At 44.7% G+C, this 24452-nt stretch overlaps 2 protein-coding genes across 10 annotated transcripts in view; one reads left to right on the top strand and one right to left on the bottom strand.

Annotated features, from left to right (window-relative positions):
* PIK3CA (phosphatidylinositol-4,5-bisphosphate 3-kinase catalytic subunit alpha) overlaps positions 1-14009 on the bottom strand; it is a 61263-nt gene extending 47254 nt beyond the window's left edge. Inside the window, exon 1 of the mRNA XM_061637360.1 lies at positions 13382-14009. The gene's annotated coding sequence lies outside the window, so the exon portion shown is untranslated. The remainder of the gene's footprint in view (positions 1-13381) is intronic.
* ZMAT3 (zinc finger matrin-type 3) overlaps positions 13019-24452 on the top strand; it is a 95346-nt gene continuing 83912 nt past the window's right edge. For 2 of the 9 annotated variants that reach the window (XM_061637366.1, XM_061637368.1), the window contains exon 1: positions 24060-24368. The gene's annotated coding sequence lies outside the window, so the exon portion shown is untranslated. Of the gene's footprint in view, positions 13082-14043; positions 14081-24014; positions 24369-24452 lie in introns of those variants that run through there. The other 7 variants (XM_061637364.1, XM_061637363.1, XM_061637361.1 and 4 more) reach the window with 7 other exon arrangements.

Below are 24452 nucleotides of genomic sequence, written 5' to 3'. Positions count from 1 at the left end.
CAATGCTTCATAATTGAATTAATTAAATGTCATGGTCATCTGTTTTAAAATGTATTTTTTAAATTCATTGAAATAATTTATAATCCACACTTTCATAAAATATATCTAGGCTGTATACTACATACAAATAAAAACAGTAAAAGTATACATAAACTTAAAAAATTATTTAAAACATCAATAAAACATCAGTAGATACTGGCTGGTTAAACAAAAATCTAAATACCATTTTCAGATAACTTTTAATAGAAGGCAGGAAGCGTTCCAGCTGAACCTCTATTGGTAGGGAGTTCCACAAGGCAGGGCCTACCATACTAAACGCTTGGTCCCTGGTAGTGGCCAACCGCACCTGAGAGGCATGGGGAACCACCAGAAGTGCCCCATCAGAGGATCTCAGTGATTGAAGGGGAGCATAAAGGATCAGACAGTCCATAAGGTACTTTGGGCCCAAGCTGTTTAGGGCTTTGTGAATTAACACAAATACCTTGAACATGTAGCAAATCAGCAACCAGTGCAGCCCTCTCAGTTGCAGGGTAACATGTTTATTATTTATTATTTATTGATTTAAAATATTTCTGTCCTGACCTTCCACCCTACAATAAGGCACTCAGGGCAGCTCACAATAAAATCATACACAGTAAAACACATTAAAATAGAGAAAAATACATAAAATACAGTTAAGAAATCTAGGGGAGTGACATTAAAGTGGACTAAGGAGGTAAAACTAGAAAGGAGGAAAATAAAATCAGTTTCAGGTTATACCTTCAGTCCCTCTGGAACAAGATGGTTTTCAGAAATTTCCGGAACACCATCAGGGAGGGAGCAGAATGGGCTTCTTGGGGTAGGGTATTCTAGAGCTTGGGGGCCACAGTTGAAAAGGTTCTCTTCCGCGTGCCTGCCAGTCTAACATCTCTCATTCCAGGCCGCAGAGGAGAACAGAACCAGCTGGTCTTAAATCACAAGCGGGTACATATGGGCATAAGTGGTCCCTCAGGTACATTGGTTCAAGGCTGTTTAGGGCCTTAAAGGTCAAAACCAGAACTTTGAATTGGGCCCAGAAACAAATTGGGAACCAGTGGAATTGATACAAGCACTGGGGTAATATGATCCCCATGCTGCAATCCAGTTAACATTCTGGCTGCCGCATTTTGAATCAACTGCAATTTCCAAACCATTTTCAAAGGCAGCCCAACATTGAGTGTGTTACAGTAATCAAGCCCCGATGTCACCAATGCATGCGTCACTATGGCCAAGTCAATTGCTTCTCGTAAGAGGCGCAGCTGGTAGACCAGTTTGAGTTGGCCAAAAGCATTCCTGGCTTCCACAGTCACCTGATATTCAAGCAGCAGGGTAGGATCCAGGAGCACTCCCAAATTGTGGACCTGCTTCTTCAAGGGGAGTGCACCCCTGTCCAGAATAGATTGCAGCCCTATCCCTGATGCAGCTTTCCTCTTGACCAGCAACACTTCCATCTTGTCTGAATTAAGTTTCAGTTTGTTAGCCCACATCCAGCCCTTCAAGCCTCCAGGTACCAGTTTAGTATGAGCACTCCTCTCTGCAATCAGGTGGTAGGGAGAGGCAGAGTTGTGTGTCATCAGCATACAGTATTGATGACATTGTACTCCAAATCTCCAGATGACCTCTCCTAGTGGTTTCAGATAGATGTTAAAGAGCATAGTAGACAGAATGGAACCCTGCGGGACCCTACAGGCCAGTGGCCAGGGGGTCAAGCAGTAGTCTCCCAGGACCACTTTCTGGGACCTGTCTGCCAGGTAAACAGGTGCCTCCCAATCCCATCCAGCTAGATGGTCCAGAAGGATACCATGGTCGATGGTATCGAAAGCTGCCAAGAGGTCTGATACCTGGCATAGTTCATCAAGCAGGGTGACCAAGGCAGTCTCTGAACCACGACCAGATCTGAAGCTGACTGGAAAGCGACTAGACAATCAGATTCATCAAGGAAAACTTGGAGCTCAGCAGCCACTACCTTCTCAGTCACCTTGACCAAAAAGGGGAGATTAGAGACTGGGCAGATGATGTTAAAATCCACAGGATCTAACAAAGGCTTCTTTAACAAAGGTCTTATCACGGCCTCCTTCAACAATGTTGGCATAGAACCTTAGAGAGGTATTAATTAAATATGCCAACCAACCAGCCATTCCTACTCTGGCAGATTTAATTAATCAGGAAGGGCAAGGGTCAAGAAAGCAAGTAGTGGCCCTCATTTCTTTCAGAATCCTATCCATATCCTCAGGCTTTACAAGCTGAAAAGTATCCATAGAAAAATGACCACAGCAAGCCTCGTGGTCATCTGGCACAACTGTAGTTAATAAGGAGTCCAAGTCAGTTCAAATGTGGGTGATTTTATCTGCAAAGTGCCTCGCAAACATGTCACAGTGAGCATCTGAGGGCTCAGGATCCAGTGTGGGGCCAGAGCCCAAAAGACCCCAGACCACCCAGAAAAGCATTGCTGGACAACAATGAGCAGACATAATGGTGGCAGAGAAGTGAGCTTTCTTTGCTGCCATCACTGCCACATAATAGGCTCAAAAATGAGTTCTAGCCTGGGGTTGGTCAGTGGCAGACTGAGTTTTTCTCCATCGTCACTCTAGCCGGTGCTCCTGCCATTTCATCAGGCCCAAGGTTTGAGTAAACAACTGGGAGAGGCCACTTTGGAGCGATAGTGTCCACTGCTCAGACTACTTCTGTATTTCAGAGATTAACCAGGGCTTCAGCAATATCACCAGCCATGCTGGGAACATTCCCCAGAGCATTCAGGAAATCATCCGGATCCATGAGTCTCTGAGGGCAGACTATCTTAATCAGCCCATGACCACTGCAAGGGCCACTGGGGTACAAAGCCTAAACCTTGTCAGGTAGTGATCTGTCCATGACAACAGAGTCACTAAGAACTCCTCCACCCTCAGATCACGCTCTTCCTGCCCTGAACAAAACACCAGATCAAGTGTGTGTCTTGTCACATGTGTTGGTCCAGATGATATCAGAGACAGCCCCAGGGTTGTCATGGAGGAAATGAAATCCTGAGCTGGATCTGTGAGCCTAGCATCGGTGTGTATGTTGAAGTCACCCAGAACAACCAGCCTGGGGAACTCCCAACACCAAGGCCAGCTCCACTAGCTCAGGGAGGGAGACAGTTGGGCAGCAGGGTGGACGGTACACCAACAGAATCCCCACCCTGTCTCTCTGATCTAATGCCAGGCACACACACACAAAGCTGGAAGTATTAGGGGCAGGATACCTGACAGGGGAGATGGATTCCCTGTAGACAATTGTGACCCCACCTCCCCGTCTCCCGGATCTAGGCTGCTGGAGTGCCACAAAACATGGTGGACAGTGCTGGGAAAAATCTCCTCCGCTTTGGTCATTTAGCCAGGTTTCAGTGATACAGGCAAGGTTGGCATGTTCATCCAGGATTAAATCCTGAATGATAGTAGTTTTATTTCTCACCGACCTTGCGTTCATCAGCAAGACAGTAAGATCTAGGGGATTCCCAGCATAGCTACCAGTGTCCCAGGGGTTGGAAGGGCGGACCAGGAGGGATGCAAGCACAAAGATTCTTGCATTCCTTCCCCTGTAACAGTCTGTCTGCTTCTCACTGCTGTTACATTTTTCCCTACCCAATATTACCTCAATGATAGGCCCCCAACTATTCCCACCCCAACACATTAAAAGGTCAATACAGTAGGGCCCCACTCATACAGTGGGTTACGTTCTGGACCCCCACTGTGAAGCGAAAACCACTGTAAAGCGGAACGCATTGACTAACATTGACCAAAATGGCGCCCGACGGCCAAAAAACGCCATAAAAGCGGAACAAGCGCCGTAGGAGCAGGGCCTTTCTGCAATTGACAACCACTGTATTAGTGGAACGCTGTAAAGCGAAGCGCTGTAAAGCAGGGCCCTACTGTACTGAAAAACATGTTGCCTGTAATCTGCTCCTGCGGGCAGACTAGCCGCTGCATTCTACACTAGTTGCAGCTTACTGACCAGATAGAAGGGCAGCCCTGCGTAAAGCACATTACAGTGATCAAGTCTTGATATTACCAATTTATTGACCATTGTGGTCAGGCTATCACAGCCCAGGAACAGTCATAGCTGGAGTACCAGCAGGATCTGGTAAAAAGCACTCCTGGCCACAGAGGTCACTTGGGCCTCTACAGACAGAGATGGGCCAAGGAGTTCTCCCAGACTGCGTACCTGTTCCTTCAGAGAGAGTGCAATCCCACCCAGATCAGGAAATTCACCCATCTCTCAGACAAGGGACTCCTTGCCCCCGTCCCCAGGATTCATGCTCAGTTTATTGACCTTTATCCAGTCCACCGGTCCAGGGCTTGCACAGCTTCTTCTGACTCAGATGTAATGGCAAAATAGACTTGGGTATAGTGGTAACACCTTGCTCCAAAATTCCTAATGACTGCTTCCAACAGCTTCATATAGATGCTGAGGGCTTATCCCCCTCACTGAATCGTCCCCCTCACTGGATCATCACCTTGTAGCGGTGAGTCGGCTTGCGTGTTCCAGTGAACCCTGTGAGCGATACCGTCGGGAGTCATGTACTCCCAAGCAGGGTCACCCATGGAGGTAAGGTCAAGGGAGAGGAACCAGACAAAGAATGATCCAAGAAAGTCCTCAACGGAAGAACAGGTGGAGGATAACGATGTGTATGTTACAACGGCTGTGAAGGTGGATGAAAGCTGCAGCAGATAAAAGACTTCCAATTGTCGTGGTATCCATGCCATTGGATCAAAGCCTTTTTCTGTCAAGATTGTGTGTTGATCGTCATGCGCCGATCTCCCCACATAAAAAAAAATACTCACAGGGGTCTTCCAAGCAAAGACCTTATCTTGGAAGACAATCTTACTCGGCCATGAGTGATCGCCAATGAATGAATGAATGATCCACACAGCAATTTACTGTGTGTCTTGTGCTACTTGCATCCCTTTTTAATTCACATGGTTCACATGATGTTACTGGCAAACAGAAGCTATCACACAGTTTCCCCCCATAAATTCAAACTAACCCAATCCTGATAATATGAAAAGGGAAGGGAAAAGTGTCTTCACTCTGTATCTCTAGGGCTTTGCTGTGATGCTTTTAGGTGGGTTTGTCAATCGTTCCCTTCTCCACGCTCACTCCCTCCTCCTCCTCCATTCATTCATTTTATTTCCTGCAACTTACAGCCACTCTCCCCTGTTCTGCAATGCTTTTTTATGTTGCTCCAAGTGGTACCTTTATTTTATTTCCCCCCCTAACTTGTGCACAAAAGATCCATTTCTTTAGCTGTAGGCTCAGCTTGGACATAAAAGTTCTGGTCCAAGGAACTGTGGTTCCAATAGAAGGGTTATCTTCCAGGCTACATGCAGCTTTGGATGGGGTGGGATGTTGGTGGGGAAGAAACTGTAGGATTTGGTGGGGGAGTGATCACAGCAATGGAGGGAAGCTTCCTCCTGTGCACTCAGCATGTAAGCACAGTGGACCAGCAGTAGGAGTATGAAGAGATCCTCTCCTCTAATACCAGCCTGATGCAGTTCTAATTTATTATTTGATTTATATCCTGCCCTTCCTCCCAGTAGGTGGCCAGGGCGGCAAACAAAAACACTAAAAACACTTTAAAACCTAATGAAAACAGACCTCAAATTAAAACATTTTTTTTAAAAAAAGCTTTTAAAAACACCTTTTTAAAAAAGCTTTTAAAACATGTTTTTAAAAAAGAAGGTTTAAAAGCATATTAAAAAGCAATTCCAACCAGGGCTGTGGAGTCAGAGTCATGGACTCGGAAGCAATTTTGGGTGGAGTCGGAGTCGGTAGAAATGTACCGACTCCGACTTCAAAGTAAATTTTGATTGACAAATTTTTTAAAATATAAATTCAAAATGTCAAAGAAGCTTCCCATGAAGTCAGCTGTAGTTGAGCATTTCACCATAACTCAAGATGGAAAACATTTTGTGTGTCAGTGTATGACACAGGACCCAGATGAAGACAAATGCTGTGATGCCAAGATCAGTGCATATTCAGGCAGCAATAAAAATGCTCCTATGAGAGCTTCCAATTTTAAAAGACATTTACAGCCCTTTCCAGGGCTGTGGAGTTGGAAGCAATTTTGGGTGGAGTCGGAGTCGGAGAGTAGAAAAATAGAGGAGTCGGAGTCGAAGGTTTGGTGTACCGACTCCACAGCCCTGATTCCAACACAGACGCAGACTGGGATAAGGTCTCAACTTAAAAAGCTTGTTGAAAGAGGAAGGTCTTCAGTAGGTGACAAAAAGATAACAGAGATGGCGCCTGTCTAATATTTAAGGGGAGGGAATTCCAAAGGGTAGGTGCTACAACACGAAAGGTCCATTTCCTATGTCATGCAGAATGGACTTCCTGATAAGATGGTATCTGCAGGAGGTCCTCACCTGCAGAGCACAGTGGCTAACTGGCAATTTATTTTTTACTACACACCTTTTATTCACAAGAGAGGGCTGACAAAGGAGGGACAAAATGTTCTGCCCTCTGCGAGCGTCTCTTATAAGTAAAAAGGGGATTAATAAAAATGTTGGTGACTAGTAATCTTGGGGGGAAATTTACAAGGCTGAGATATGCGCAGTTAAGATTTCTTCTCCACACTCATAGATTAACAGGCAGAAGGCAAAAATAACTTAAAGCAAAGGTACTGTCAGAGTTGCCGATCTTTCCAGTTTGGCAAATAGGAACTTCATCCAGTAAGCCATGTAAAACTTGGGAGTAACAACAGCTAGGAACTCTGTGTTAATGGAGATGTACTACCACCACCCATGACACCCTCCCTTTCAGACAGACCTTAAATCAGGGCCAGCAAACTTGTGGCCTTCCAGATGTTGTTAGACTCCAACACCCATCAGCCTCAGCCTGCATCGCCAATGATGTGAGTTGTAGTCAAGCAACATCTGAATAGCCATGGGTTCCCCACCACTGCCTTAAATATTACAGGCCAGGTGGATGAACTTTGTAATGGAAGAACAACTTCTTAAAATGCTGCCTCAGTTTCACATGAATGTCCTATTAAGCAGCATGCCGATCTGTCACAGCATTATCATAGTTTTAGTGCCTTCAAATTTAACTTTGGAAAGTGAGGGCGCCTACACACACAAACCACCTTTTACTTTTGTATATAGCAATAGATGTTGTTCGTTTCTGGTAGTAATAGAAAATGGTCTATAGCATCAGTAGGCTAAAAGTACATGTGGCAGAGGAAGAAGGGGCAAAAGTTATATTCTTCACCCTCTTTTGAAGACTGTTTCTCTGACAAAAGTACAGCTACTCTTAAAACAGGCACATTCAAATTTGATAAGAGGAACAAGAAGTTGTTTCTCAAACTCACCACTGTTAAGAACATAAGAGCCTGCTGAATGAGGACAATAGCCCATCTAGTCCAGCATCCTATTCTCACAGTGGCTAACCAGTTGCCCATGAAAAACCCACAAGCAGGACCTGAGTGCAAATAGCACTCTCCTCTCCTACGGTTTCCAGGAACTGGTATTTGGAAGCGTCCTGCCTCTTCCTGTGGAGGCAGAGCATAGCCATCATGGCTAGTAGCCACTGACAGCTTTATCCTCCATGACTTTGTCTAATCCTCTTTTAAAGTGGTTTGTAACTTTCAGAATTTTATCAATAGTCCCCACACTGTGTATGTCAATACAAAGCATTTTGCAAGGCACGCATTCATTATAGATTGTTCTTGTCTCTGAACCAGCCTGCTTGATGTTCTCCTTTTAAATTTGTGCCCTTAATCAGAAGTTGCTCCACTACAGAACCAAAGCGTAGAAATGCAAAATCCTCCAGGGTTTCAGGCTGAATTTGGTATCCAGCATCAATTGCAGTTGCATGAGGAATTGAGGACACACATGGCAAAGCTTTACTTTCCCAGTGCTTTCTTCTACTCTTCAAGTAATATCACTTCCATTTTCGGTATCTGACTACAGATGAAGAAACTAGGTTTAACTAAATAAACTGGATTCATGGAATGCATAGTGAAGAAAATGCTTCTTGCAATATACTGAAATATTTACAAGCCTGTAAGAGAAGATACAAATACCAGCTAACAGCAAGATCCAAGAAAGTGTATTCCTACCCCTGCTCCCTGCAACTCAAACTGATAGCCAGAATTAGAAGAGACTTAACAGATGGGCTAGAATCCACAGCTGTACTTGTCCCATCTACTACTTTGACCTTTCTCCGCTTGAGTAAACCCACAGCTGTTTCTTCATATTGTTCCTTCTCCTTTGCAGTGTGTGGTGAATAAATATATCTGGGATTCAATGGGTATGTTGCCATTTCTTCCTTCCTCCACCCGCCGACCAAATTTACTTGACAGCTGCTGGGGCAATACATCATTTGAATGGTTCAAGCAATGCAACACCATGTCAACTTTCAATTAACCATATTGGGTGGATTTAGTGAAAGAAGGGGAACAGCTATTGCTATCACTGATAACCATGCAACATACAGATCACATAGAAAGTAGCCAAAATAGCTTTAAGGCAACTACAGGTTCCTCTGCTCCCCATTTCCACTTTGAAATCAAAATCTGTGCCTTTATAAACATGAAAAAGGCTACTAGGGTTCTATAGAGGCTGTTCTTGGCTTCAGCTGGTGGAAAATACTGGAAGCCCATAAGGACAGGAATGGGTTGTTGGCTAGTATTCCCAGCATCTTCATCAGTTTCCTATTGAATTCAAGGTGCTTGTTATGATCCAAAAGAGGTAAATGGCTCAGGCTCAAAATAACTAAGAAACTGTTTAGACTCCTATAGCCAAATATGATAATACTGACCAAATCACCTTCTTATGTTGATCATACAGGAACCAGTTAAGAAACCTAGGAGGTATTCAAGGTAGTTGCCACTCATTTTGGACTGAGGAAGGCTGGTATAGGATGAATTTTAATATAATACTAATAAATACTATAAAACGCAGATGATTTATTATACATATTATATATTATAATAAATACAACCTTGGAGGAGCCATACTTCAGTGACGAAGCACATGCCTTGCAAGCAGAAGGTCTTGGGTTCAATTCCTGGCATCCCCAGTTAAAAGGATCCCAAGAAGCAGGGAAAGACCTCTGCCCACATTCTTGGAGAATGGCTGCCTGTCAAAACAGACAATATTGGACTAGGTCTGACTCATTGGCATGGTTCATACACAATCCTAAACCATGAGTTAACTCCAAGGTGTTGCAGAGATAATCAAACAAATCATGTGTTGTTTCTCCAGTTTGTTTTGTTTTCCAGCTGCTCACGCCTTTGTAATTTGGCAAGTGTTTGGAGTAGGGTGGTCAAACAAACCATGGTTAAAATAATGGTGCTGGGTTCACACACAACACCAAGCCATAGCTTAAACAAATCAAGGTTCGTAAGAACTTCAACAAAAAGCTATGGCTTCAGACTGCAGTTTGTTGGGAGTAAATAAACCAGAGTTAAGTTGCTGGGCATAATGCTAAACTATAACTTAATAAACCATAATTTAATGTTATAAGAGAACCAGGCCAATATCAGGTCTGACTCAGTGTAAGACAGTTTCCTATATTCATTTGTAAATAAGTTCACAAGCATGAAGGTAAGTTACAAGCATATGTTAGAAATTTGTGACAGTGGAACCAGACATTATGAGGGAAACACAGGAGTTCCAATCACATGTTTCCATTGTAATGCTTAAAGTGGGGCACTTTTCTCTGCCCACTGATTCTTCTCTTGAAATCCTATCTGCCTGGCAGTTTTTAATGCCCCCACCCCCAGCCAGGCTCTGACTGAAAGAAATAAGCTGGGGGGACAGCTTTGGGGTGCATTTGCAGGAGAAAATTAGCAGGTAATGGAAGGATTAACAGCCTTCCCCACCGCTAATCCTCCCTTGCAAGAGCCCCCATTTCCTTGCATGCTCATCAACATTAATCAAAATCACACATTTATTTTTTATTATTTTATCTATTTATAAATAAATACATTTGCTGATATAACATTTTCTACCCAGAAACATTACAGTGTTTTCTAATGCTGGAGGCCACACCCAAGGAGAAACTAATGTTATGCTTTTCTACTGCAAAAATGGCAACTGACTACCAATAATGTGCATTTTAAAATTACATCTGTTCACAGAAATAAACATCTGCTACCATAACAAACCAAAAGCATTGATCACAAAAGTGGCACGATGTGTTAATCTTTCATTGTATGAATGTTCAGATACAGGGTGCAAGCCATTCGGTATTGCAAAAAAAGACAGGCTGCAATCCTATGCACACTTCAGAGTAAGTTCTAGCAAAGAATTATCAGTAAAAAAGCTTTGGATTGTGCTATATGACTCCAATGCCACACATACACTTACACAAAAGTAAATGTCACTGAACATAGTGAGACTTATTTCCAAGTAAAGATGCATGTGATTGCACTGCACAGGGATGATGCAGTCCCATGTTGCATTATTTCCTCTCCTACTCGTCTCCCTCCATTACATGTAGAGCTAGGCACTTGCATTTCTTTATAGAAATTGGATCAGATCCTCCATTTAATTAAAAATGTAGAACACAGGTCAGCTAAGCAGGGACAGACACACATGGGCAGCAAGACTTTTGCCTATCACCAACGAACTCAGTTTCCAATGGGGAACAGCTGTTAGGAAACAAAAGAAAAGGAAACCATTGCACAGAAACACACACACAAATGTGTATTTCATCAGCTATTACCACAATATTACTATCATCACTCAAATACTTGTGTCTGTGTGCACTATTATCTTGAATATTAAGTCACACTTCAAGGTCTTTATTGGTTTTAAAGGATGGCTTTTACATCACCTACAAATCAACATTCATTAAAGTGCCAAGAAATATGACAAGCTGAACAATGATAATCTGCGCATTATTAGTTCCCCCTCTGCTCTTCACAAAACAGCAGTATTAACTAGGCAGATTTTTGGATGCAACTGTTCTACTTGAGAGCTATAATCAATCTGTTTCAAAAAAACATTTTACAAAGCATGCTTCGCAAATGCTTTGTAAAACAAAGCATGCTTAATGAAACAGCATTGAAGAAATTTCCCCCTCCTATTTACAGCAACACTACTGGTTTGTGACCTTTGTTAACAACATCCACAAATAATAACTCGACTGAAATTATGCAATTTGTTTTTCAGGTCTCATGGTTACTCAGAGATTGATTTAAAACCAGGAAGCTGTGTGGCTTTTGAACTATGTACAAACATATTCATTGATGAAATCTGCCTTTGATCAGTATCATGAGGATGGTGTCCCCTTTCTTAAGTGAAATACTCTGGCCTAGCACACGTTAGTTTGCGTCAACATCTCTACAAATGACAGATTCCCAACTACAAAGACGTGAACAGTGCATCTTATCTTACGCTAGATCACAACAATGAACACTAGACTACCACAACAATAAATGCAATTTGGCGGCATCAACTACATTTCTCCACTGCTAGCTTGACTGAAACCACTTGGGTAGCTGCACACAGAATCTCCAAACAGCAAGGAAGGGGGTGGCTGGAAACAGTATTGCTAGTAAACCACCAAAACCCTAATTTCTAATGTTTCTTCCAGCCTCACTGAGCAGTCAGTCAGGTAAACATCCCATACTACCAAGGGAATGGAGGGAGCGGCAGGGCCCAGATCTCGTTCATTCATCCCAAGCAGCTCTTGCTAAAAGGAAGGACTGGGAGGGAACACGGAAGGGGCAGAGGAATAGGGATCCAGAGAGAGAAGGCACAAAAACAGGATGGGGGAGGGACAGCCCACAAGTTGTGGGGATCCAGTAAATGGGAAAACAAGGAGGCCCACACATGATAGAGAGGGGGAAAATGAAACAGCGGATAACCCCAGTAGGTGTGAAGGGAACTTAAAAAGCTTCTTTATACAGGATGCTGTAAATCTGGCAACAAGGGGCTCAGATGAATCGAAGAGAATGTAGTATAGGAAACTGTGAAAGAGATGGTGAAAAAGGGTGTGTGGCTTTGATGTCCATCAGGGCTGTGGAGTCAGAGTCAGAAGCAATGGGTGGAGTCGGAGTCAGTAGAAATGTACCGACTCTGACTTCCAAATAAATTTTGATTGACAAGAAGCAATTTTGGGTGGAGTCGGAGTCGGACAGTGGAAAAATAGAGGAGTCGGAGTCAAAGGTTTGGCATATCGACTCCACAGCCCTGATGTCCATAGTCTGCATCATCAACCAAAACTAAGGCTGCATGTCCTAATCCCACATACCTGGGAATAAGCCGCATTGAATTCAATATGACTTACTTCCAAGTAGGTATGGTGAGGATTGCACTGCCAGGCTACAATACTATGACACCCATGCAGGAGTAATCCCTGTAGAACATAGTAGGATTTATTTGCAAGTCAACATGCTTAGGATTTGGGTGCAACACTTTATGGAAGCATCTTACAGAGCCTCCTGCCACAGTATGCCTGTCTTTAAAGATGTCCCAAGTCTAGCTTTCCCCCCCCACAACAGAACTTTTTTAGAATACCGTGCAAGGAGACAGTGAGAGCAAAGGGGAATTTCCTTCTAAAATGAGAGAGTGTGTGTGTATGTGAAAGTGAAAGATCAGAGTGAAAATGTTCACAGAGAAAACTGGAGAGAAAGGGAAACCCCCTACCTCACAGGGTTATTGTGAGAATGAGGAAGGGAGACCATATGTGGAACCTTGAGCTTTTTGGAGAAAGGAGAAGTTAAAAATGTAATAAATAAAATATAAAGGTGGTTGCTTGGAGTGGGGACAAGAATCTCCTATGTAACTAGTGCAAACCCTTGTGGGGTATCTTTTAAGTGAACTAGGTAAATGAGGGTCAGGAAGAGCACGCCTCTTACAGTGTGTACCAAGAGGCCAATACATTGAAGAGAGTGGAGGAGAACTGGGCAGGCAAAGCCCTTAGAAAGCACGCTGATGTATGAAGGGGTGTGCGTGCGGGTCTGTGTGAGACGGTGGTCGATATTTCAGGATTTATGAGTAGAGTCCAAGGATCCAAACAAGCGATTAACAAGGAAAACCCATGCATGCCTACCAAGTTCAGCGGAGCGCATTTCCAGGTAGGGCACCCGAAGGCAACCATCCTGAGTAACCACATTTCCAGGGGATAAATCCGAGTGCACTCAGCGGCGGCTTACACCCGAGGAGACACATGCATTGGATAAACCAAGTGCCGACTTTTAGAGGCAAGGAAGCCCTCACTGCCCCACCCCACGGGAGCCGAACCGGGGCTGCCACGGGAGAAAGCGACTTCACAGGCGAGTTTCTCCCCACGTAAGGGACATTTCCTGCTCCCCTACCCCTCGAAATCCCCCCTCAGTCAGCCAGTCTGTCCGTCCTCTTTCCTCCGTGTCACTTACCTCCGTCTGCCCCCGCGTGGACCGGAGCGCCAAGTGGACTAATGGTGCAGGGCGAAACGGAGGCAGCTGAGCCCAGCAGGCTCAAAGGGGAGAGGGTGGCGAGCGAGCGGAGTCTCTGTTCGCTCCCCTCAGCGGCCCCCTGAGAGAGAGACTCCCTGCCCGTCCGCCACCTCCAGGCCCCGCCGTGGGCAGGCTGGCTCGTCGTCGTGAAAATTCCAGCGGCGCGTACTCGCTCCCTCGCTCGCGCCCCCGTTCTTCACCCCTCAGCGTTTTGACAGAAAAGGAGGCGCGCTCTAGGGCGCGCGCGCTCTTTCTCCTTCAACTGACGGAGCCCCGGTGACGCGCGTGAGCTCGCGCACAAGCGACAGTTGGGTCTCCCATTCGGGTCCTTCCGCCTTTCTTCTTCTCCTCCCCACTCCACAAACAAACCACACACAGACACACACACCAGGAAGCGAAAGCGTTGTGACCCCGGATGTGGAGAGGCCCGTCTGCCGGGAACAAAAAACGAGAGAGGAGACAAGGGTGGGGGAAAGAGGGAAACCCAAATACAACCACACACGCACACATATAAATACACACACAAAAACAAGACCGGACTTCCAACGCGCATGCGCTGTTTCCGACCGGGCTAGGGCGGGGCTTGCTTATTACGCAGGCACGCAGAGCATGACGCAGCTCTGGCCCGAGCTTGAGAAGGTAGCGTGGAGCGTGTGGGAATCTGGTAACCGCGGAATGTTATTGGATGTTCCAGGTTTCTTTGCGAGATTGATAGCAATTGCGCATCCATGCAGGGAGAAAGTGGCGCGAGTAGGGTGGTCACTTAAACATTACAATAAAGTCCTGGCCGCATCCCTGTGTCTTTAGGCACCACTGCCGGGTAGCTATTCAACAGGTTGAATTTTCCCCGTCACTATATCCCTGTACTTGCTGCACGTGTTGATTTTGTGCCTATCCTGCAAATGTTGGGGGAGGGGGGAACGAATAGTTGTAATCACCAAGAACCCTTCTTCATATGTACCTGCTGTAAGAGCTCCTCCTGGTCATAAAAGTATGAAATGGGTATAACTGGTCATCTGGGAATGAATCATCACAGATCACTGCCAGTTAGATCCTAAAATAATTCCTTTTGCCAGGTGGGGCCAAACTAGGAGGAGATGTGGGGCAATGATTTTCTAATTACTCATCATCTGATGATGTAGATAGTCGAAAATACGGTTACTCACATGTACCAGATGTGTACCTAATCCTGGAAAATTACAAAAGAGCAATCATGTTAAAAGGCTCGCTTGCCATAAAGCCTGATAATAGTGGGCTGTTTCTTTTCCTAGAACCACAAGAAGTAGAAATCATGCCATGACAACTGCGCAAAAAGAAGTGAGGGAGGGCTGAAGGATGCCATCCAATTGCTACTTGTTTAGGCATGATTTGGGTAGGCTGTAGTCTCGATAATTTCTATATCTGATCTAAAAATTAAAGAAGTCTGTGCAAGCTATGGATTATCCATGTTGAGACAGAGGGCTTATCCTCATGGGAGCATAACTTCATGCTAAAGACGCTGTTTTTACCTCTGTTTTCTGTTTGCACTGTCCACAGTAAGGGCTCAATGCCAGCTGCAAACACAGTGTTTTCTAGTCACACTTGAGCGGAAGCATCAATCATGCAGTTTCCTAAAGACCATGCTTTCTAATTTAACATTTCCACCCCCTCTGGCTACCTGGAAACTGAGCATGCTCAGTTTGTTCTACCAGTAAGTTTCATTTTTAAAAAACAATAACCCAGAAGTATGATTATTTGTATTTTCACTGGTACAATACAGCTGAAATACACATCTTTGTTTGAGCAGTGTTATGCTTTTGTGCACAAGTCCGGGGGGGGGGAAAGAAAAATAGGGCACCATTTGCAGCAACATAAAAAAGGCTTGCAGAACAGGAGAGAGCAGCAGACGTTTCTCTTCAGCCCACAGGAAATGAAATGAACAAAGGGAGGAGGAAGGAGTGGACGTGGAGAGGGAAACTATTGATACACCCACCTAAAAGCATAGGAGCAAAGCGTCTGCAAGCCCTAGATATATGGAGAGAAGACTTTTTTCTCTCCATTTTCGAATTATCAGAGGATTGGGTTAGTACGAATTTACAGGGGGGAAACTGTGATTGCCAGTAACATTATGTGAACCATGCAAATTAAAAGTAGATGTGAGTAGCACCAGACACACAGGAAGCCCCTGTGTAGATGAGCCCAGAATGTATTGAAATACCAGATCCTGGAGATGAAGAACCATCTACTTCTTATGGAGGCATCTGGCTAACCACTTGAAAACAAGGTGCTGAACTAGATCAACCTTTGGTTCATCCAACAGGACTCTTTGTATGTTCTTACTTATTTAGAAATATTTTTAGCTCTCTGTTCATAATGATCCTGGGTAGGGATTATTAGTAAGAAGAAACATAAGAACCAGCCAGTCAAATGCCTTTGGGAATTCTCATGAAAGCAATAGTAGTAGATAATGATGACAATAAATGTATTACTCTCCCTTCACCAGTAGGTCGCAGGGCGGGTCACAACAATATAAAATGCATTGTCCCCAGTGTATGATATTTAGAGGTATACTGCAGGGGTGGTTGATCGATAAAGATGGTCTGCTCCTGGAGACTAATGGAATCCTCTGGATTCCTGAATGCCCTGGGGGAGTTTCCAGTAGATACAGCAGGTCACCCTGTTGAAGCCCTTGTCATACTGTGGAACAAGATGCATCAGGCTCTTAACATGGTTATCCCTGAGTACCCTCTTCAGCATTGTGGAGCCCAGTTTGTACCTTGGTACACCAGTGAACCAAGGACAATGAAAGAGGCTAGACAACGGCTAAAGACATGCTGTGAGGCTGATGAGGCATGAGTAAAACATCATAACCATGCCTACTGTGTGATGGTGAGGGCAGTGAAGAAGACCCACTTCTCTGCCACCATTGCATTCTCAAGTACCTGTCCAGTGGAGCTTTTCTGTATTGTCAGGGGTCTGTTGACATCAACTCCAGGAAATGGAGTTTTAGACCCTTCAGAGGCCCACTGTGAATTGTTTGCAAGACACTTTGCTCCGTAGCAATCTTGATTCCACATCTACTGTAGTCCCTAGTGAGGTGTCCAGTGCAACGTCTGTGGCAGCTTCTTGGGACAAGTTTCAGTTGATGCAGCCTGATGATGTAGACAAGGTGCTTGCAACAATGTGGCTAGCAATGTGTCCTCTCAACCATTGTCGTTCTTGGCTTATTAAAGCTTGCCAAGGGGATATGACTAAGTAGATCCAGGGTGTGGTCAACACGTCTTTGCAGGAGGGAGTCGTCCCAGCCACCCAGAAAGAGGTGGTGATCCTACTGCTCCGGAAGAAGTCCACGCTAGACTCATTGGTTTGTGACAACTACCACCAGGTTGCAAATACCCCCTTTTTAGGGAAGGTAGTTAGAGGGTTGTGGCACAGCAGTTGCAAATACTCTTGGATGAAACAGATAATCTTGACCCATTCCAATCTGGGTTCAGGCCTGGTTATGGGACTGAATTGGCCTTGGTCATACTGATGGATGATCTTTATCAGAAGGACAAGGGGAGTGTGACCGTGTTATTCTTACTTGATCTCTCAGTGGCTTTTGAGACCATTGATCATAGTGTTCTTCTAAGCTGACTTAATGAGATGGAGGAACTGTTTTACAGTGGTTCCGATCCTATCTCCAGGGTTGTTTTCAGAGAATAGCATTGGGTGACTGTCTTTTGGCCCCTGGCAGTTGTGCTGTACCATTTTGTCCCCAGTGCTGTTTAACATCAGTATCAAGTCATTGGGAATGCTCATCAGGAGATTTTGGGTTGAGGTGTCAGCAGTACGCTGACAATACCCAGCTCTATTTCTTTGTAGCATCTGAATCAGGAGAGGCTGTGCAACCCCTGGTCCGGTGCCTGGACTCGATGTCGGGCTGGATGAGGGCCAGTAAACTGAGTCTGAATCCTAGCAAGACGGAAGCACTGTGGGTTGGTGGTTCCTGAGTCCGGATAATTGGTCGTTGCCTGTTTTGGATGGGGTCATACTCCCTCTCAAAGAGCAGGTCCCTAATCTAGGGGTGCTCCTAGATCCTTCTTTGTTGCTAGAGGCCCAGGTGACCTCATTGGCTAGGAGTGCCCTTTACCAGCTTCAGCTGCTAAGACAGCTGCAGCCATTTTTGGACCTGAATAGCCTGACCACTGTTGTCCATGCACTGGTAACCTCCAGGGTGGATTATTGTAATGCACTCTATGTGGGGCTGCCCTTGAGGTTGGTCTGGAAGCTTCAGTTTGTGCAAAATGCGGTGACACTCACTGGGGAAGGGTATCACCAACTGCTGAAAAGATTGCACTGGCTTCCCATTACCTACTGGGCCAAGTTCAAGGTTCTGGTTTTGGTGTACAAAGCCCTATGCAGCTTGAGACTGGGATACCTGAAAGATCATTTAACCCCTTATCTACCCAGTCGATCCCTGGGTTCTGCAGGTGGTCTGTTTCATACAACATAGGAAGCAGATCTGTAGTGTTGTCACACTGACCCTTTGGAATTCCCTCCCTTTAAATATTAGACAGGCACCATCTCTGTTACCTTTTCGGTGCCTATTGAAGACTTTCCTCTTTCAACAAGTCTTTTAAGTAGAGACCTTAACCCAGTCTGCATCTGTGTTGGAATTACTTTTTTAGATTTTTAAAAAAGCTTGAAAAACATGTTTTAAAATATGTTTTGTTTTAACATGCTTTAAAGTCTTTTATTTTTGAGATTTTTAGAATGTTTTTAGTGATTTTGTTTGCTGCCCTTGGCCCCTTCTAGGAGGAAAGGCGGGATATATATTTAATAAATAAATAATGAATAACGGCCGCTCCATTTAAGTTGTCCTTGATCTGAGGTGGAAAACCTCAGGCCCAGGGGCTGAACCTGGGCGTTATGACTCTCCCCAGACTGTGCCCTTCACCAACCTTGTTGTATTGCTCTCAAGTGTTTTTCCCTGGCTAGAATGTCCTGAACTGTCTCTTGCTTACCTGGATGTAGAAAGATGTGTGACTCTGCAGACACTTCTGGCTCTTGTATGGTTGGAGTGTAGCCTACTGTAAAAGGGAAGAGGCACAGCCACTGCTTTGCCCGCTTTTGCCTCTGGTCTCACCCTCCACTGGAACGCAACCCCCCCCCTCGCTACCTTGAGGAAAGGTGGCTTTCTGGCTGAAAAAGGCTCCTCAATCCTGTACAACACAGGCACACTTGCATGCAGTTTATTTCTTTTTTTAAAAAAGCACCATCAAAACAAATAACAATCTTACATGGCTTGGGACCACAATACCTGATGGAACGCCTCCCCCGATATGAACCCACCTGTACACTATGCTCAACATCAAAGGCCCTCCTCTGGGTGCCTACTCCAAGGGAAGCTGGGAGGCTGGCAACAAAGGAGAGGGCCTTCTCAGTGGTGGCCCCCAAATTATGGAATGATTTTTTTGACGAGGTGCACCTTGCACCAACACTTATCTTTTCGGTGCCAGGTTTCCTCTTCTCCCAGGCATTTTAGCATGTGTTTTTAAATTGTTTTAAATTGTGTTTCAAACTGTTTTTAAAAGATGTGTTTTAAATTTGTATATTTGTTTTAATGTTTTTAGTTACTGTAAACCGCCCAGAGAGCTTCGGCTATGGGGCGGTATATAAATACAATCAATCAATCGATCAATCAATCTCTACCTTTTCTGGTACCGAATTCTATCGAGTTAACTATGACAGGAGGCCTCAGTCAAATACTGCAAGGTAGAACTGCAGGTGTGAGGAAACTGTTAGTAGAATGGGGGATTTTATATAATTTAGACTGCAATCCAATATGCACTATCAAGCTATTGGGACAGGAAAGTCCCTTTTTATTTTTAAAATGCCTTTTAAGTTGCTAGAATGTTCACTTTTATTCGCTGGTACTACACCTAACAACTTTGCTAGGTAGCATGTGCATATTTTTCATTTCTGAAAATTATAACATCTAGGAGGTAGATTTTGTGATGCCCTGAAAACCATGGAGATTTGTGCAGAAAATATTAAAAGCTGTTTTTTAAAAAATATTTTCTGGACCTGTGAAGCTCTGTGTTAGGCATGTTTATTTGGAAGGGCATATTCCAAAGTAAATATGCATAGGATTGCAACCTAAAAGGCTGTTTTTTTTCTGCCGATTTACAGTTCAATCCTATCATTCAGTACCTGGCTTGCCTCCTACCCATTAATGGGTAAAGTGGGCAATAAGAATGAGTCATCTCCTCCCATCGCCTGTGCCTCCTGGGGTCATGTTAGCTTCCACTAAGATACACTGCAGGGACTATCAGTAGTTTTTTTGCCAGGCCTTAAGAGCTACTGTCTCAGGGTAAACCAGGCTAATCGTTCTACTCACAGAACTCTCATTAGAGTTGGAAGGGATCTCGAGGGGGACCATTCAGCACCTCCAAGCTTACAACAGTTATTTATCTTTAGCCATATTTGTAAAGGTCTGCTGTTTGGAAGCATTATTATATTTTACTGTTGCTATACATTAATACCTTATTAATATTCTGGAATATTACTAATAGACAATTATTATACACTAATTTTTACCGAATATTTGAAGCTGATGCTGTTCCTCCTTGAAGACAATAGACACAGCCATCTGTCGGGAATGCTTTGGTTTGGATTCCTGCATTGCGCAGGGGGTTGGACTTGATGGCCTTATAGGCCCCTTCCAACTCATCTATGATTCTATGACACCACTGGGTGTATGACAAATTAATTGCATTGGCTATGTGTCTTTCTGCTGACTTCAACAGCATATTTTTGGGAAATCAGGAGTCAGTCACTTCCATTTACAAACCCACACTAGAAAGAAAATGTTACCATCTTCTCCTCAAGAGCAGGGTATCATCACAGCATGTATTTGTCCTCTAGACATAAATCTTGCCTCTGCTGTCCTACCAGGCTTACTGCCTTTCCAGTTCTAATTGATTGCTGCCATCTAGTGATATGCTATAGGACTCTTATTTTGTTACGATGATTATGCTATCAGTTATGTTATGCTGTCAGAGTTAAGTTGTTGAACTGCAGAGCAAGGACATCAGGAGCAATAATGGCTACATAAATTTACTTGGCATTTAGAAAGTGTATTTCAAGTGCCTGAAGCACTTATGTATATTTTCTCAGTAATCCTTGCAATAGTCCATGATTTTACGATTCTAGGAGGCCGACAATATGTGTGAGGACGGGTGTTATGTGTGCTCATAGAATGGTGATTTGCTTAAGGCTGCACGAGTTTTGTGGCTACATTGAGATTGACGTGGGGACTTCTTGGTTCACAGGTCACACTCTTAATTAAAATAAATATCTACCAATTATAAATGTTGCAAAAAATGAATAGTTATTTAGCACAGAACATCATGCCTTCATTTATATTCTATCAAGCTTCACTAACCTTGCGTAGTCCTTTAAAGCATGAATGGACAGCATGTGATCTGTAATTTGTATTGTGGACCCAAGGAAGTGTTGTGCATAGGCATGAGTTCAGATGGGAGAGGTAATAGGATTTCTCTCCATCAATTTTGTAAAAACTCTTTATGCTGCTTATTTTCTAACAACAAAGCCTTGCATGCGTTAGCCTTTCCTCCCAAGAGAACCCCTTCATTTTGACATCCCTTTCTTTACCTTGCCTGTCACTATGTTATCCTTTTTCAGATGGTCTGTCCCATCTTAGTGGAATCTGACCTGGCCCAACCCACCTGGCCTTACAGGGGGCTGACTAAGGTAGTACAATTCTCTGGGATCCAGGCTAATAGGGAGGTCCAACTTTTAGGGCCAGAAGTGTAGTCATCTGGGGTCTTGGGGTGTGTGTGTCTTAGACCCTTTACTTTTTTAGGAGCAGGGTCCCAATGTCTACAACATCCTACAAGCCAAGCAGCATGGAAGGATAGTGTATTCTCTCCATCCCATCAGTCAAAACAGCCAAACTGGTGAGGACTAGAGAGAGGGCTTTTTCAATTGTGGCCCCCACCCTGTGGAACTCCCTCCCAAATGATCTCCGCCATGCTCCTTCTATGATGAGTTTCCGCCGGGCCTTGAAGACCTGGCTCTTCAGGCAGGCTTTTGGGGTGGGCTAGATTTTATCTTCATTGTTTTTAGATTTTTGATGTCTAGGTATTATATGCCTATGTTGTACGTCGCCCAGAGTGGCTGGACAGCCAGCCAGATGGGTGACTAATAAATTCTATAAATAAATAAATATTAGCCACTCTAAAGAGTCTTCTAACATGCTTTCCGGTTATTTAAGAACATAAGAACATAAGAAGAGCCTGCTGGATCAGGCCAGTGGCCCATCTAGTCCAGCATCCTGTTCTCTCAGTGGCCAACCAGGTGCCTGGGGGAAGCCCGCAAGCAGGACCCGAGTGCAAGAACACTCTCCCCTCCTGAGGCTTCCGGCAACTGGTTTTCAGAAGCATGCTGCCTCTGACTAGGGTGGCAGAGCACAGCCATCATGGCTAGTAGCCATTGATAGCCCTGTCCTCCATGAATTTGTCTAATCTTCTTTTAAAGCCATCCAAGCTGGTGGCCATTACTGCATCTTGTGGGAGCAAATTCCATAGTTTAACTATGCGCTGATTAAAGAAGTACTTCCTTTTGTCTGTCCTGAATCTTCCAACATTCAGCTTCTTTGAATGTCCACGAGTTCTTGTATTATGAGAGAGGGAGAAGAACTTTTCTCTATCCACTTTCTCAATGCCATGCATAATTTTATACACTTCTATCATGTCTCCTCTGACCCGCCTTTTCTCTAAACTAAAAAGCCCCAAATGCTGCAACCTTTCCTCGTAAGGGAGTCGCTCCATCCCCTTGATCATTCTGGTTGCCCTCTTCTGAACCTTTTCCAACTCTATAATATCCTTTCTGAGATGAGGCGACCAGAACTGTACACAGTATTCCAAATGCGGCCGCACCATAGATTTATACAACGGCATTATGATATCGGCTGTTTTATTTTCAATACCTTTCCTAATTATCCCTAGCATGGAATTTGCCTTTTTCACAGCTGCCGCACACTGGGTCGACATTTTCATCGTGCTGTCCACCACAACCCCGAGGTCTCTCTCCTGGTCGGTCACCGCCAGTTCAGACCCCATGAGCGTATATGTGAAATTAAGATTTTTTGCTCCAATATGCATAATTTTACACTTGTTTATATTGAATTGCATTTGCCATTTTTCCGCCCATTCACTCAGTTTGGAGAGATCTTTTTGGAGCTCTTCGCAATCCCTTTTTGTTTTAACAACCCTGAACAATTTAGTGTCGTCAGCAAACTTGGCCACTTCACTGCTCACTCCTAATTCTAGGTCATTAATGAACAAGTTGAAAAGTACAGGTCCCAATACCGATCCTTGAGGGACTCCACTTTCTACAGCCCTCCATTGGGAGAACTGTCTGTTTATTCCTACTCTCTGCTTTCTGCTTCTTAACCAATTCCTTATCCACAAGAGGACCTCTCCTCTTATTCCATGACTGCTAAGCTTCCTCAGAAGCCTTTGGTGAGGTACCTTGTCAAACGCTTTTTGAAAGTCTAAGTACACTATGTCCACTGGATCACCTCTATCTATTTGCTTGTTGACACTCTCAAAGAATTCTAATAGGTTACTGAGACAGGACTTTCCCTTGGAGCCAATCAGAGTGAAAAGAGGTGAGTTAACCAGTGAGATGACTCTTTTCAGTAGCTAACATGCTCCTGTTATTGGTTCCTAGGGGCATCTGTTGTTGTGGGAGAAGGCGTTTAATAAGGATCTCCTTCTCAAACCAGCAGCAAAAAAGGGGGTGTGGCTGTGACTATCATTAAGGGACCCTGCACTTCTGAACTTGCTACTGGGCTACTGTTTCGGACAAGTTCTCAGCTGTATGGTCAACTGTGTCCCCTAGTTCCAATGCAATCACATAACAGCAGCTACTGCATGCCAATATTATACCAAACGGTACAAAAACTAACACACTGTCTGTATGCATGTATATACACAACACGCATGTGTGTGTACACAGAGTTGCCCTAGCTTTACACCACTGTATGGAACAGCTGTATGAAAAAAGAGGGGGAGGGCTATACCTGCGAGAAACCTGCTGTACAGGATTTCAACCTTAAGTCGCTGGCTATACAATGCCACCTCTCTTACTTGGGAATAAGCCCCACTCAACTCCGAGGAACCATGCATAGGGTTTCCCTGCACAGCTACTGTACATGTATTTGTGACTAAGCCCCCCCCCTTCAATTCAAAAAGGGCTTAAGCCCCAAGTCAACACGCACTGGACTGGAGGCAGTCCTCCGGCAGTCCGTGGGGCTTCCTCCTGATTAGACACCCCTAGGATCGCATGTCAACACGGAACTGAATTTGTCACTAAATAACCGTGCAATTCTCTACGACACGCTGACTCAGTACGCCCCACCAAATTCAACGGGGCGTTCTCCCAAGTCAGTGGGCATACGCCCGCAGCCTGAGACGGGAGGACCTCGGGGAGTGGATGAAGCCTACGTTTGAAGGCGACCCAAGGAAGTCTGGTCACTCTGCCCTGGCTCCTGCCTGGTAACTCCGACGCGAGCCTCAGTTAAAGGCACGATCGGGGAGCGGGACGCAGCCTCCAGCTTCCCTCCTACTCATGCGCCCAGGGAGAGACGTGACAGGGCAGTTTTCCCAAGGCTCCTCCCCTCCCTCCTTTGCTCTGCAGTCACTTCCTGCAGCTGTTTCCATCTGTGTCCGGTTATGCGGATGTCTCCCCCTTTCCCCGCCGGCTTCTCCTCCGATCTGGCCCGTCGGATCTAGTTTTAAGTTATAAAGAGGTGGGGAGACAGAGGTGACGATTCCAAGGTTGGGGATGTGGCGCGCGGCTGGCTGTCTCCATCTCCGGGGAAATCCTGGCAGAAGCCTCTCGTGAATATCTCTCCTCTCCAGCCTTTGAGAAGCTGGTAGGTCTGTGATGTCCTCGTTTCGATGTGCTTATAATGCAATAGCCGGGAGCCTGCATCTAAGGGTAGCTGCAATCTTATGCA

The sequence above is a fragment of the Rhineura floridana genome, chromosome 7 (genome assembly GCF_030035675.1).
Source record: "Rhineura floridana isolate rRhiFlo1 chromosome 7, rRhiFlo1.hap2, whole genome shotgun sequence".
Lineage (NCBI taxonomy): Eukaryota > Metazoa > Chordata > Lepidosauria > Squamata > Rhineuridae > Rhineura > Rhineura floridana.
This window is presented reverse-complemented; position numbering and strand designations above follow the sequence as displayed.